At 42.0% G+C, this 12666-nt stretch overlaps 1 protein-coding gene and 1 pseudogene across 3 annotated transcripts in view; one reads left to right on the plus strand and one right to left on the minus strand.

The window, feature by feature from the left end:
• Positions 1–12666, plus strand: part of MPHOSPH8 (M-phase phosphoprotein 8) — a 90745-nt gene that overhangs the window by 10919 nt on the left and 67160 nt on the right. The window lies entirely within an intron of this gene.
• On the minus strand, positions 9118–9954 carry LOC103304697 (F-actin-capping protein subunit alpha-2-like; annotated as a pseudogene).

The following is a 12666-nucleotide window of genomic DNA, read 5'->3' on the forward strand; positions in this document are numbered from 1 at the left end:
TCCCAGTGTTCCTTCTTTGCTTCCTATTTCTTCTTTTTACAGCAGACCCTTTAGTATTTCTTGCATTGCTGGTTTGGTGGTAATAAACTCCCTTAGTCCTTTTTTGTCTGTGAAGCTCCTGATTTCACCTTCAATTTTGATTGATAGCCTTGCTGGGTACAGTATTCTTGGATTCAGACCCTTCCTTTGCATGACTTTGTATATTTCATTCCATTCCATTCTGGCCTGATTTTTTTCTGTTGAGAAATCAGTCACTAGTCTGATGGGGGATCCTTTGTAGGTAACTTTCTATCTCTCTGGATGCTTTTAAGATTCTTACTTTGTCATTTGTGTTTGTCAGTTTAATTATAATGTGCCTTGGTGTCAGTCTTTTGGGGTTCATTTTGCTTGGGACTCTGTGAGCTTCTTGGATTTGTGTGGGTTTTTTCTTCCCTTTATCAGGGAAGTTTTCTGTCATTATTTCTTCAAACAGGTTTTCTATTCCTTGCTCAGTTTCCTCCTTCTGGCACCCCATTATGCGAATGTTGTTTTGTTTTGTGTTGTCTCAAAGTTCCCTTAGGCTCTCCTTCTGGTTTTTGTTTTTTCTAGAAGCTGCTCTATTTGGGTATTTTTTTTCTACCTTGTCTTCTAGCTCACTGATGCGGTCCTCTGCTTCTTCTAGTCTACTCTTGATGCTTTCTATTGAGTTCTTTACAGCAGCGATGTCATTTTTCATTTCTTCTTGGTTCTTCTTCATTTCCTCTTGGTTCTTACACATATTGTAGAATTTGTCTTCCATTCTTTTCATCCACTTTATGACCATTTCTCTGAATTCTTTCTCTGACAGGTTGCTTGCCTCCATTTCGTTTACTTCCTTTTCTGGTGTTGCCTGCTTTTCTTTCATATGTGGGCTGTTTCTTTGTCTCCCCATGATCTCTCTTCTCTGGGTGTCTGGTTATGTAGTTCTCTCTCTCCTACGTTGATTTAAAGGCACAGAATACAACAAACACAACAAGGCACAATGCACAAAGCACTGAACACAAATGTATTCACAATATTAATAAACCCAAATAAAGGTGACCACTAGAGAAAGGCGAATTAGAGGGTAGGAGAGAAATAAGAGACTGAGAAAGAAAAAAGGAGTGCAAAAATGAAATTGGAAAAGGAAAAAACGTAAGAGGGAAAAGAAAGAGAATAAAGAAAGAATGGGGGGGGGGAGTATATATATGGGGAGAAAACTCCAATAGAACAGCCTCTGTTCCCAAGAAATGCCAGCAACAAGTACCTGGAGATGAATGCAAACTACAAACAACAACTAATATCAAGCGAGGCAAGGGAAAACAGAAGCAAAAAAATAAAAACAACAACTAAAAGAAAAATAATTTCACAAAAAAGCATAAAAAATCGATATAATCAACAATCAAGCAAACAACAAAAGGACAGAGAGAAAAAATTTTGGATAGTGAAGAATGAGAGAGAGAGGTGTGTATGGACTTGGAGCAGGGGATTGGAAATTATATATAAGTAGGGTGAAATTTTAACGGGATAAAGAGAAGGAATAGGGAAAATCTAAAGCAGGAATAGGGTAAGAGAAACAGGACAACAAAAGGGGGAAAGTGAGGAAGAGAGTGTTGCCATAAAGGTATAGTTTAGATAGAGTAAAATGATGCTAAAGGAAAGATGAGAATAGAATGTAGAACACTAATCCCAAAGTAAAATAAAGAGAAAATGAAATGACACCTTTTTTTAAAAAAAAGGTAAAATAGTAGTAGTAATAATACTGATTGAAAATAAAAATGTAGTAATTAAAAAGGTAAAATCAAGTGAGGAAAAAAGAAAAAAAAAATTAGTTTCTTAAGTAAAAGATGATAAAAATGTGCAGTAGTGAAGGTCATTCACTTTCTCTCCTGTTCTGTTTGGCACGCCTGTTTCCTAGTCAGGACAGTATTGAAGTTCCCTGTGTTCCACTGCTCCTCAGTGTTGTAAGCCAGTCCTTATTTTCAAACAGGCAGTGCGTCTTTATTTATTATACTCCTTTATTTGTGTTTACACAAGAGTGAATTTGTGATTTAACCCCTGGGTTGGCAGTGTTTCTGGATTGACCTCCGGGTCTATAGGTCCTCTGTAGCTAGTGTTTAGATTTGTTTTCCCTGTGGCACTTAATACCGGTTTTGGGGAGTGGGTTGCCCCAGAGCTGGTTCTCTGATGGTTATTCCCCGCTCTGATCCCCAGGTTCCAGAAAAACAACTTTCCCCTGCAGTCTCTTAGAGTGTCCCTAATTGGGTGATCCTATGTATTGGGCTTAGTAATCAGAAGCAAGGATTTAAAGAGGGGCGGGGTGAGGGGGGAAGAGCCAGAGTAAGTGTGCGAACTCCAGGGCTGCGCACAAGTCTGTGCAGTCTTTTTTCCCCTTGGGTCTAAGCAGCCAGCATGCTTTTAAAATTTTTAGGCTGTCCTTTTGCACCCAGATCAAAATGGTTTGCTTTTTAGAGTTCCCTTCTGTTAGCAGCTCTGCAGACTCCCTTCCACATTCACGGATCACACCAGCCCCAAGGGCCGCGGATTTTTCTAGGCGCCGTCTTCGCTAGGTTCTCCAGCTCCTGCAGTGCACGTTTCTCTCTCCTGCTGGGACCACAGACCTCACCTTATCCCGGGCAAAATCTGACCTTTCCGTGAGGGAGTGTAGAGGTCCTCTGAATCGTGTGCTTGCGCCACTTGGGGACCAGTGTTCTTGGGTTCGCAGCTGTTTGGTGGGAGCCGTAGTTGTAGATTCCCCAGGCTTTTCAGGCTTCCGATAACATCCACTTTCCCCTTCAAGATGGTGCGGTCTCCGCATCCGATCTGGTCGCTCCTGGAGGGAACCCAATTGCAGTGGGGGCTGCCTGGTCAGGGGAGCCCCATCCAGCAGTTCCCTACCGTCTCTTGGAGTATAGCTGTCCCTCAACTCGCCAACAAACACTCCCCATGTGACCACACACTCTCTCTTTGTTTTCTCACACACTATCTTGCAGTCTGCCTTCCCGTCGGCAGCCATCTTCTTTTCGTATGTACATTCTTTTTAGTATAAGTGTGAAAAAGAAAACCTACTATTAAATACAACTTTGAAGGAGCTTATATGAAGATGTAGGTAAAACCGAAGATAAAGGTGAGATAAACAAGGTTTAAGAAGCTTGTATGAATGAGGGAAACGAAAAGAAATCTTAGCAGTATGCAGTACCACCTAAAAAAAGCAGTATGCTTGGTCCTGATAGAAACATCATATGAAGAGTTACATCATTATACGATGGAATGCTGGAATATGCTAATCCTACCTAATAAAAGAGTAATATACAAATTGACCCTAACTCCGCTACAGCCACAAGCCATGCCCACAAGCCACACCACCAGCCAATCAGGAGCAGATATGCAAATAAGCCCAACCAAGATGGCTACAGCCACAGACAGCAAGGTTTTCCAGGCAATGGAGGAAGCCAAGCTTTCCGCCTGCCCTTGCAGAAGGTAAACAAATCCAAACAGAAATGGCGGCAGCCATGGAGCTGGAGAGAGCAGGCCAGGTTTGCCCCCGGCAATGGAGAAAGCCAAGCTTTCCACCTGCCCTGGCTGGCCTAGGCCTCCACTCCAGGCTACAAAGTTTCAATTATAGAAGGTGAATTAACACCAACAGAAATGGCTGCCGGCCACGGAGCGAGCAGGAGGCTTGGCTCCGCTCCAGGCTACAAAGTTTCAATTGTAGAAGGTAAATAAATTCCAGATACCAGGGCCTCCGCTTGGGTCGCCAGGGGGCGTGGCTGGCCTGCCAACCACCACAGGCCCCTTGCTCAGGCTGCCCCATGCCCCAAGGGAACCCCCATCCTGATCCGGGACACCCTTCAGGGCAAACCAGCTGGCCCCCACCCATGTACCAGGCCTCTATCGTATCTAATAAAAGAGTAATATGCAGATTGACCATCACTCCAACACACAATATGGCTGCCCCTATGTGGTCAAAGATCCTGCCCCCATGTGGACACAAGATGGCCACCAGAAGATGGCCAGCAGGGTAGGGCAGTTGGGAGGCACCAGGCCTGCAAGGGAGGGCAGTTGAGATGGACCAGGCCTGCAAGGGAGGGCAGTTAGGGGTGAGCAGGCCAGCAGAGGAGCGAAGTTGGGGGCAAACAGGCTGGCAGGGGAGCAGTTAGGCATCAATCAGGCTGGCAGGGGAGTGGTTAGGGGTGATCAGGCTGGCAGGCAGAAGCGGTTAGGGGCAATCAGGAAGGCAGGCAGGCAAGCAGTTGGGAGCTAGCAGTCCTGGATTATGAGAGGGATCCCAGATTGGAGAGGGTACAGGCTGGGCTGAGGGACACCCCCCCTCCATACACGAATTTCGTGCACCGGGCCTCTAGTTTATTCAATAACAGGGCATGAAAACTAATGATCCGCCATATTATTTTTGTGTATTCATAAAAATAGCGGTAAATGTTACTCAATGTAGCTTTTCAAAAACACTACTTACATATTTATTTAAATGTTTGTTTATTTATTGATTTTAGAGACAGGGAGGGATAGAGAGAGAAACATCAATTTGTAGTTCCATTTATTTATGCATTCGTTGGTTGCTCTTATACTGTATGTGACCTGACTGGAGATTGAGCCTGTGGACAAAAAGGGGCCACATGCTAACCTGACTAGCTCAGGGAAGGCTTTCATGGTTGCCTTGCAAACTCAGAGATCTAAAGTAACTACAAAGGATGGTCTGAAATGAAAACTTTTTAACTAAAAAGCAGTTTATGGTGGGTAGTCATGTCCTAGACTGCTATCTTCCCTGACAAAGGTCAATCTTTACCTTAACTGAGCCTATTATCTTTTTGCATCTTTGCTAACATATCATATCATATGGTTGTAATGTCAAAGTAATTTTCCTTTTTCCGGACCCCTCAAGGCACAGGCACCGCTCTGCAGAGCCCACAAATCCCCTCAGTGTTATTGAGTTAATTGTTGACTGTAAACTATCCTGGACCCACCAGTAAAAGAAGTATGTTTTCTTCATTTTAGTTTTTATCCAGTCCCAGAGATTATCCCACCCCCCTTTGCTTCCGACTTCCTAATTTATTACGAATGGATTTCATGTAACCCTCTTACATCTCTTGATTGTAACGTATAAAACAAAGTGCAAAACTGCCATTCTCTGGAGCATTATCGAAATCCATTGAGGTTCTGTTTCCCGGCATTTGTCATCAGTTTGGCTCAAATAAGCTCGCAAAAATTCTTCACCGATTTGAATGCTGCTTATGTTAAACCCACAGCTGTGGAGTATCAGCTCTAACCGACTGAGCTACCTGGCCAGAGCCACACTACTTACTTTCAAATAGGTCAGAACAAAAATGGATACATAGAAAAAAGATAAAGCCAGTATTAAAAACTGGGGATCTGGATGAAGATCTAATGGGAATTCTATGTATTCTTACAGCTTTCCTCATTGGTAAAAAAAAAATGGCAGAATACTAATAAACTTCTACATTGAACAGCTGTAAATTTAATGTTAGTTATCAATTAAATTTGATCTAGTTAATGAGTAAAGGTATTCATTATCATTTTCGAGTATTAAAGAGCACATTTCAATTCTAGCTCCAGGTTTAATTTACTGATCGTTGTTGTCAGCCTTTATTTCTATAGTTTTGTTTCATTCATTCATTCAACAAATACTGTGTCAGGAACCTTTTTGTAGTTGTTAATCCTCACCCAAGGATATTTTTTCCACTGATTTTTAGAGAGTGGAAGGGAGGGGGAGAGACAGAGAAACATCACTGTGAAAGAGACACATCGATTGGTTGCCTCCCATACATGTCTCAACCGGGGTCAAGGATTGAACCTGCAACCCAGGTACGTGCCCTTGATTGTTATCAAATCGGTGACCCCTCTGTTCGAGGGCTGGTGCTCTAACTTTAGAGCAACACTGGCTAGGGCTGTTTTTATTGATTTTAGAGAGAAAGGAAGGGAGTGGGAGAGAGAAAGAAACATTGTGAGAGAGAAACATGGATCGGTTGCCTCCCATACTCACCCTGACTGGGGATCGAACTCACAACCTGGGTATGTGCACTGACTGGTAATCAAACCCATGACCTTTCAGTATAGGGACAACGCTCCAACCAACTAGGCCACACTGGCCAGGGATCTAGCTTAATGTTATTAAGATTCATCCATGTTGTAGTATCTGTCAGGATTTCCTCCCCTTTTAAAGCTGAATATCTCATTGTATGTATGGACCACGCTTTACCCATTTGTCATCCATCAGTGGACACTTGGGTTTTTTCTACTTTTTGGCCATTGTGAACAGTGCTGCACTGAGCAGGAGTGTACAGGTATCTGTTTGAGTCCCTGTTTGTTTGTGTTTTTTTGTTATTGTTTTAAATGTTTTTACTAGATGCCCGGTGCACAATAATTTGTGCACTGCGGAGGGGGGGAGGTGTCCCTCAGCCCAGCCTGCCCCCTCTCATAGTCTGGGAGCCCTCAGGGGATGTCCTACTGACAGCTTAGGGGGAGTGGGCCTAAGCCACAACCTGGCCTCCTCCTGACGGAGGCGACCAGGCCAATCATGGGAAGGCACTGCTCCCATCACCCCGCTGGTGCTGCTGCTACCACCGCTGCAGGCCCTCGGCCCTCACTTCTTAGCGCTGGCCCCGCCCCCCACCCACCTGGGGCCAGGCTGGCTGGGGGAGGGGCTGTGGGAGGTTGAGGCACAGCAGGGCATGGCACCAGGACTGCCCGTGCCACTCATGCCACTGACTCTGTGGCTGCCTCTGCAGAAGCGGCAACACTGGGACCCGGACCGTACAGCCCTCTCTCCCGCTGCCTCTGAGGAAGGGGCCCTGGCACTGGACCGGCCCGCACTGCGGCCTCTCCCGCGCCGCCTCTGTGAAAGGGGTGGTGGTGGAGGCACCGCCACCACCTCTGCTCCCACTCTCGTGGCTACGCCTCTCCCGCGCTGCCAGTCCTCGGCCTTCGCAGCTGCTGTGGCTTTGTCCGATGGACGTCTGGAAGATGTCCGGTCTAATTAGCATATTACCCTTTTATTAGTAGAGATTGATTTCAGAGAGGAAGGGAGAGGGAGAGAGAGATAGAAACATTAATGATAAGAAAGAATCATTGATCAGCTGCCTTCAGCACGCCCCCTACTGGGGATAGAGCCTGCAACAGGGCATGTGCTCCTGACCGGAAGCGAACCTAGGACCCTTCAGTCTGCGAGCCATCGCTCTATCCACTGAGCCAAACTAGTCAGGGCAAGTCCCTGTTTTTTGTTTGTTTTTTATTAATTATTATTTTTTAAAATATATTTGTATTGATTTCAGAGAGGAAGGGAGAGGGAAAGATAGAAACATCAATGATGAGAGAATCATTGATCAACTGCTTCCTGCACACCCCACACTGGGGATCGAGCCCACAACCCAGGCATGTGCCCTTGGCCGGAATCAAACCCAGGACCTCTCAGTCCGCAGGCTGATGCTCTATCCACTGAGCCAAACCAGCTAGGGCAAGTCCTTGTTTTTAATACTTTGGGGTATATACTTAGGAGTGGAATTAGCTGGGTCATGAGGTAATTCAGTTGAACTTTTTGAGGAATTGCCAAACTGTTTTCCACAGCAACTGCAGTATTTTACATTCCCAGCAATGTAAAAAGGTTCTAATTTCTCCACATCCTCACCAATACAGGTTATTTTTCATGCTTTTGTTTGTTTTGTTAGTTATCTAGTAGGTGTGAGTAGTGTGAGGTAGTATTTTATGATTTTGATGTGCATTATCCTAAGGACTAATGATGTTGAACATTGTTTCATATGCTTATTGGCCATTTGTATATCTTATAAATGTCTAGTAAAGTCCTTTGCCCAATTTTTTAGGGTTTCAGGATTATATATATTATAAATTTGCTTTGTTATAAATTTAGAGCATTATGGTTAAAAACAACTCAGGCCGAAACCGGTTTGGCTCAGTGGATAGAGCTTCGGTCTGCGGACTGGAAGGTCCCAGGTTTGATTCCGGTCGAGGGCATGTACATTGGTTGCGGGCACATCCCCAGTAGGGAGCGTGCAGGAGGCAGCTGGTCGATGTTTCTCTCTCATCGATGTTTCTAGCTCTCTATCCCTCTCCCTTCCTCTCTGTGAAAAACCAATACAATAAAAAATAAAATAAAAAATAAAAACAACTCAGGAACATAAGGAATTCAAGCTAATTTGCTTAATTGTCACAAGAAAAAAGCATTAAATACATTTCTGAAATAAGTTTTTTCATTTAATTCTGGAATCTCAAAACAGCTTTAGACATTGCCCTTGTTTTAAAAATGTTTATTTAAACACTCAGCTAGCTAAATAACCTTGAAAGCTTTAAACACAATTGATATAGAAAATGCTTTCCTTCTAATCTCAACCTTACATAAATGGAAGAGGTGAGAAGAAAAAGGTAGACAATTTCTTTAGCAGTATATATGGCTAAATCCATCAACCACCTTAAACTAGAATGTCCATTATTGACCCTGTTAAAAAGAACTTGGGAGGCCTAGCCTGTTTGGCTCAGTGGGTAGAGCGTCAGGCCTCAGATTGAAGAGTCCTGGGTACAATTCCAGGTAAGGGCGTGTACCTTGGTTGCAGGCTCGATCCCTGGCCTTGGTCGGGTCATGTGCAGGAAGCAACCAATTGATGTGCTCTCTCACATTGATGTTTCTCTCTGTCTCTCCCCCTCCCTTCTACTCTCTCTAAAAATCAATGGAAAAATACCCTTGAGTGAGGATTTGCAACAACAAAAAAGAACTGGGTAAATATCAAAAGTTACTTCATAAACCAAAGAAAATAATTTTAGGATTATGGTAAGTAAAATTTTTGAAACACTTCAAAAACTTTATATTAAACTTAGGAATCATTTCTTCATTGTAGGAAAGGCATAACCGAAAGTGAAAGGTATTTAAACTAAATTGATTTTCAATCCTCTTTGAATGAAAGAAATGAAACATAATGGTTGATTAGCTAAGTTTTGTGCTCTAACCAAACTAATTTCAGTGATCTTTAAATGGCAGCAGCCATCTGACTAGGTAGCTTGACAGTTCTTAATAATTTTGCAATAATTTTTTTAAATGCAAGGGCACTAAAATGATTCGATCATGCAATGTTCATCTTATGCATTTTGCATCTTTTTGCCAATCTTGTAAAATCTTGTTCCAATTAATCTTAGTGCGTGTAACTGGCAACCGCTAACATAAGGCCTGAAAGTAGTGTCTGATGTTGTCTTTGTTCATTCTCACTGATAGCAGTCTGGTATTAATTTTCTCTATCTTCTACAGTCTTTATAAATTCTTTTGCTGTTGGCACTTCATTAGACAGTTAGGGAATCTTGTATATCTTTATGACTCACTAGCTGAACATTACCATCTTCATAATAATGAACCTTAATTTTCAAGATGCCAACCACATGTCAGAGTGGTTAAAGGAATGATTGTAAACTTCATTCTGACTGCCAGTCACCATTCCAAAGGTTTTTTTCTTGGAACTGATGGCTTTCTGTGCATGTAATAATAGTTTTCTATCCTTTTTTTTTTTTTTTACCATATACAGTGTAGACCCCATTTGGGTAATGTTCTTTTACATAAGCTCCCAGAGCAGTTTCTCCTGAATTTCTCCATGATTCAGTTGCATTCTCTGCTTCATACAGTCTTGGATCAGTTGCTTCAAATTTGAAACTGATTCTGTTTTTTGGATCCCAAAACTTGTCATTTCCCGTGTCACCATGTTTTGTTATCAGTACCTGATACTGTTTATTATAACCTTGAATTTTTGCTGGAATAAACTGGTCCAAGTTATATGCAAATGCATGAGCTGCTCCTTCCCTGATAAGATTATCTAATTATTAAGCAGTAACTGAGCATCATTAAACACCTCATTGAATTCCCCAGGAGGGGCATGAATGATGAGTTTTGCTGCTATACCACTTCTCATCAGACAACTGCTCCTCCATTTTCCTTCTGGCTACTAACTGGCGGTAGCAGCCACCTGACTTTCTCCTTTTCATGTTCTCCTTTGCCCTTTTTTTTGTTGTTGTTGTTAGTTCTTACATGAGGATATTTTTCCTGTTGATATTTAGAGAGGGGGGAAAGGAGGACTGGAGAGAGAGAGAGAGAGAGAGAGAGAGAGAGAGAGAGAGAGAGAGAGAGAGAGAGAGAATGGGAGGGAAGAAGGGAGAGAGAGACATCGATGTGAGAGAGAGACAGAACCTGCAACCCAGGTATGTGCCCTTGACTGGAATCAAACCCAAGACCCTTCGGTGTGTGGGCAGACACTGCAACCATTGAGCCACATCTGTCAGGGCAAGAGACAAGTTTTAAAAGGTAAGTAGAGGTTATACAGGATGTCCCCAGAAATTGTATACACACTTTGAATAATTATAAAGTCATTGTTTATTAACATACAGTTCATTTTCAAAATTGAGTTATTAGCTGTTAAAGTGTGTATACATTTTTAGGGGACAACCTATATATATAGTAATAAATTCTGATTTGGGAGGGTCTGATTGGATAATTTTGAAATTTAGCCATTTAAGATAAGGTCTGGGGAAGGGTGAGAGAAGGCACAAAGGAATTCCAATGTGGCAGGGTCTAGTTCAGGGGTCCTCAAACTTTTTATTTTATTTTATTTTTTTTATTAAAATATATATTTTATTGCTTTTTTTTTTTTTACAGAGAGGAAGGGAGAGGGATAGAGTTAGAAACATCGAACAGCTGCCTCCTGCACACCCCCTACTGGGGATGTGCCCGCAACCAAGGTACATGCCCTTGACTGGAATTGAACCTGGGATCCCTCAGTCCGCAGGCCGATGCTCTATCCACTGAGCCAAACTGGCCAGGGCAAACTTTTTAAACAGGGGGCCAGTTCACTGTCCCTCAGACCGTTGGAGGGCCGGACTATAGTTTAAAAAAAACTATGAACAAATTCCTATGCACACTGCACATATCTTATTTTGAAGTAAAAAAACAAAACGGCAAAAACACCCGCATGTGGCCCGCGGGGCCGTAGTTTGAGGATGCCTGGTCTAGTTGATTGGAGTCACACATTCCTAGTGGTGTCTGGTTTTTCCTGCTGGGCAACAGTTTTAGGTACCTCTTGCTTTAGAAATGGGTCTGTGAGGACCAGGTTTTTACATGATAGTTCTGTAAGAGTGAATTTTGGTTCTGCAGAGCTCTCAAGGTCACCTTGGGTCATTCAACTGCTAACTGCAGACTTAGGTTAGTTAGCTGGATTCATTTCAGGCGATGTTAGCTAATTTGGCTGGTCCTTGTAGATAGACTGAGAACAGCCTCCTGTGTGTTTTTTTATAGGATACTGTAAAAACATGTCCGGTTTCTTATGGTCCAGTTTTAACTTCAATCTTTTGCAAGTCTTGGCACAATCTGTTTTCCTATTGATTGGCCATACATGTATGGATTTGTTTCTGGACTCTCTGTGTCTGTCCTTATGCTAGTACCTCACTGTTTTGATTACTGCAGCTTTGTATTAGTTTTAAATCAGGACGTTTGAATCTTCTGACTTTGTATTGTTTCAAAATTGTTTTGGCTATTCAAGGTTTCTTGTAATTCCATATGAATTCAAGGATTGGCTTTTCCATTTTTGCAAACAAGGCTGTTGGAACTTTGAGAGGGATTGAGATAAATCTGCAGATCACTTTGTTAGTGTTTACTGAACAATATTAAGTCTTTCTACCTAAAAACACAGGTATCTTTCCATCTATTTATCTTTAATTTCTTACAGCAGTATTTTCTAGTTTTTAATGTACAAGTCTTCTTCTCCTTGGTTAAAAATATTTCTGTTTTATTCTTTTAGATGCTGGTGTAAATTGAATTGCTTTCTTACTTTCCTTTTTGGATTGTGTGTTGCAGATAGGTATATAGAAACTGGAGGTCAGGAGTGAGTCTCCTGGGAATGTTCCACTCTGGCAGATTATTTTTTTGCTGAAAACAATTAAAGCCCAACAAACTCAGGAAGAGTTTTTTTTTTACCCCTTTTTCTCTCTTAAATAGATTCAGATAGGAAAACCTGCTTGGGGAAGGGAACCTTAAGCATAATTGCCTTAACATAGTCACTTTAGCACATCTGAATTAAGTATGGTCTACGGGAAGGATCCATGCAAAAATCTGTTCACTAGAGTTCCCTCTGTCCCGTTGTTTCTGAGTTGCTTAGGAAGAATTTGTTTGCTACCTGTGAATTGCCTAATTCTCCATTGAAATCCCAGAACCCTTCCCCCTACTTTCTGCAGTGTCCAAAATGACATATAGCATGTCCCCCAAAAAATGTATACACACATTTTGAACAATTGTAAAGGCAGTGTTTATTAAAGTACATTTCATTTTCAAAATTGAGCTATCAGCTGTTAAAGTGTGTATACATTTTCTTGGGATATCCAGTATATACCTCATTTTTCCTCACTGTCTTTGGAATTTTCATACTTTCTTTGAATTCCCTAGGTACATGTTTTGAAATTTGATTTTATCCTGTTAATCTGTATCTGTTAATTTGATTATTAGCCCAGGTAAAATAACTTGGAAGGTGGGAAGAAAATTTTTTTTATGGACTGAAATTATCCACAAACTTTATTTATATGCCAAAAATTATTTTTTTATGCCCCCCAAAAACAACTGATTTTGTATTCATCTTGAACCCTGCAACTTTGCTGAAT

Source organism: Eptesicus fuscus, chromosome 7 (assembly GCF_027574615.1).
Source record: "Eptesicus fuscus isolate TK198812 chromosome 7, DD_ASM_mEF_20220401, whole genome shotgun sequence".
NCBI classification, from domain to species: domain Eukaryota; kingdom Metazoa; phylum Chordata; class Mammalia; order Chiroptera; family Vespertilionidae; genus Eptesicus; species Eptesicus fuscus.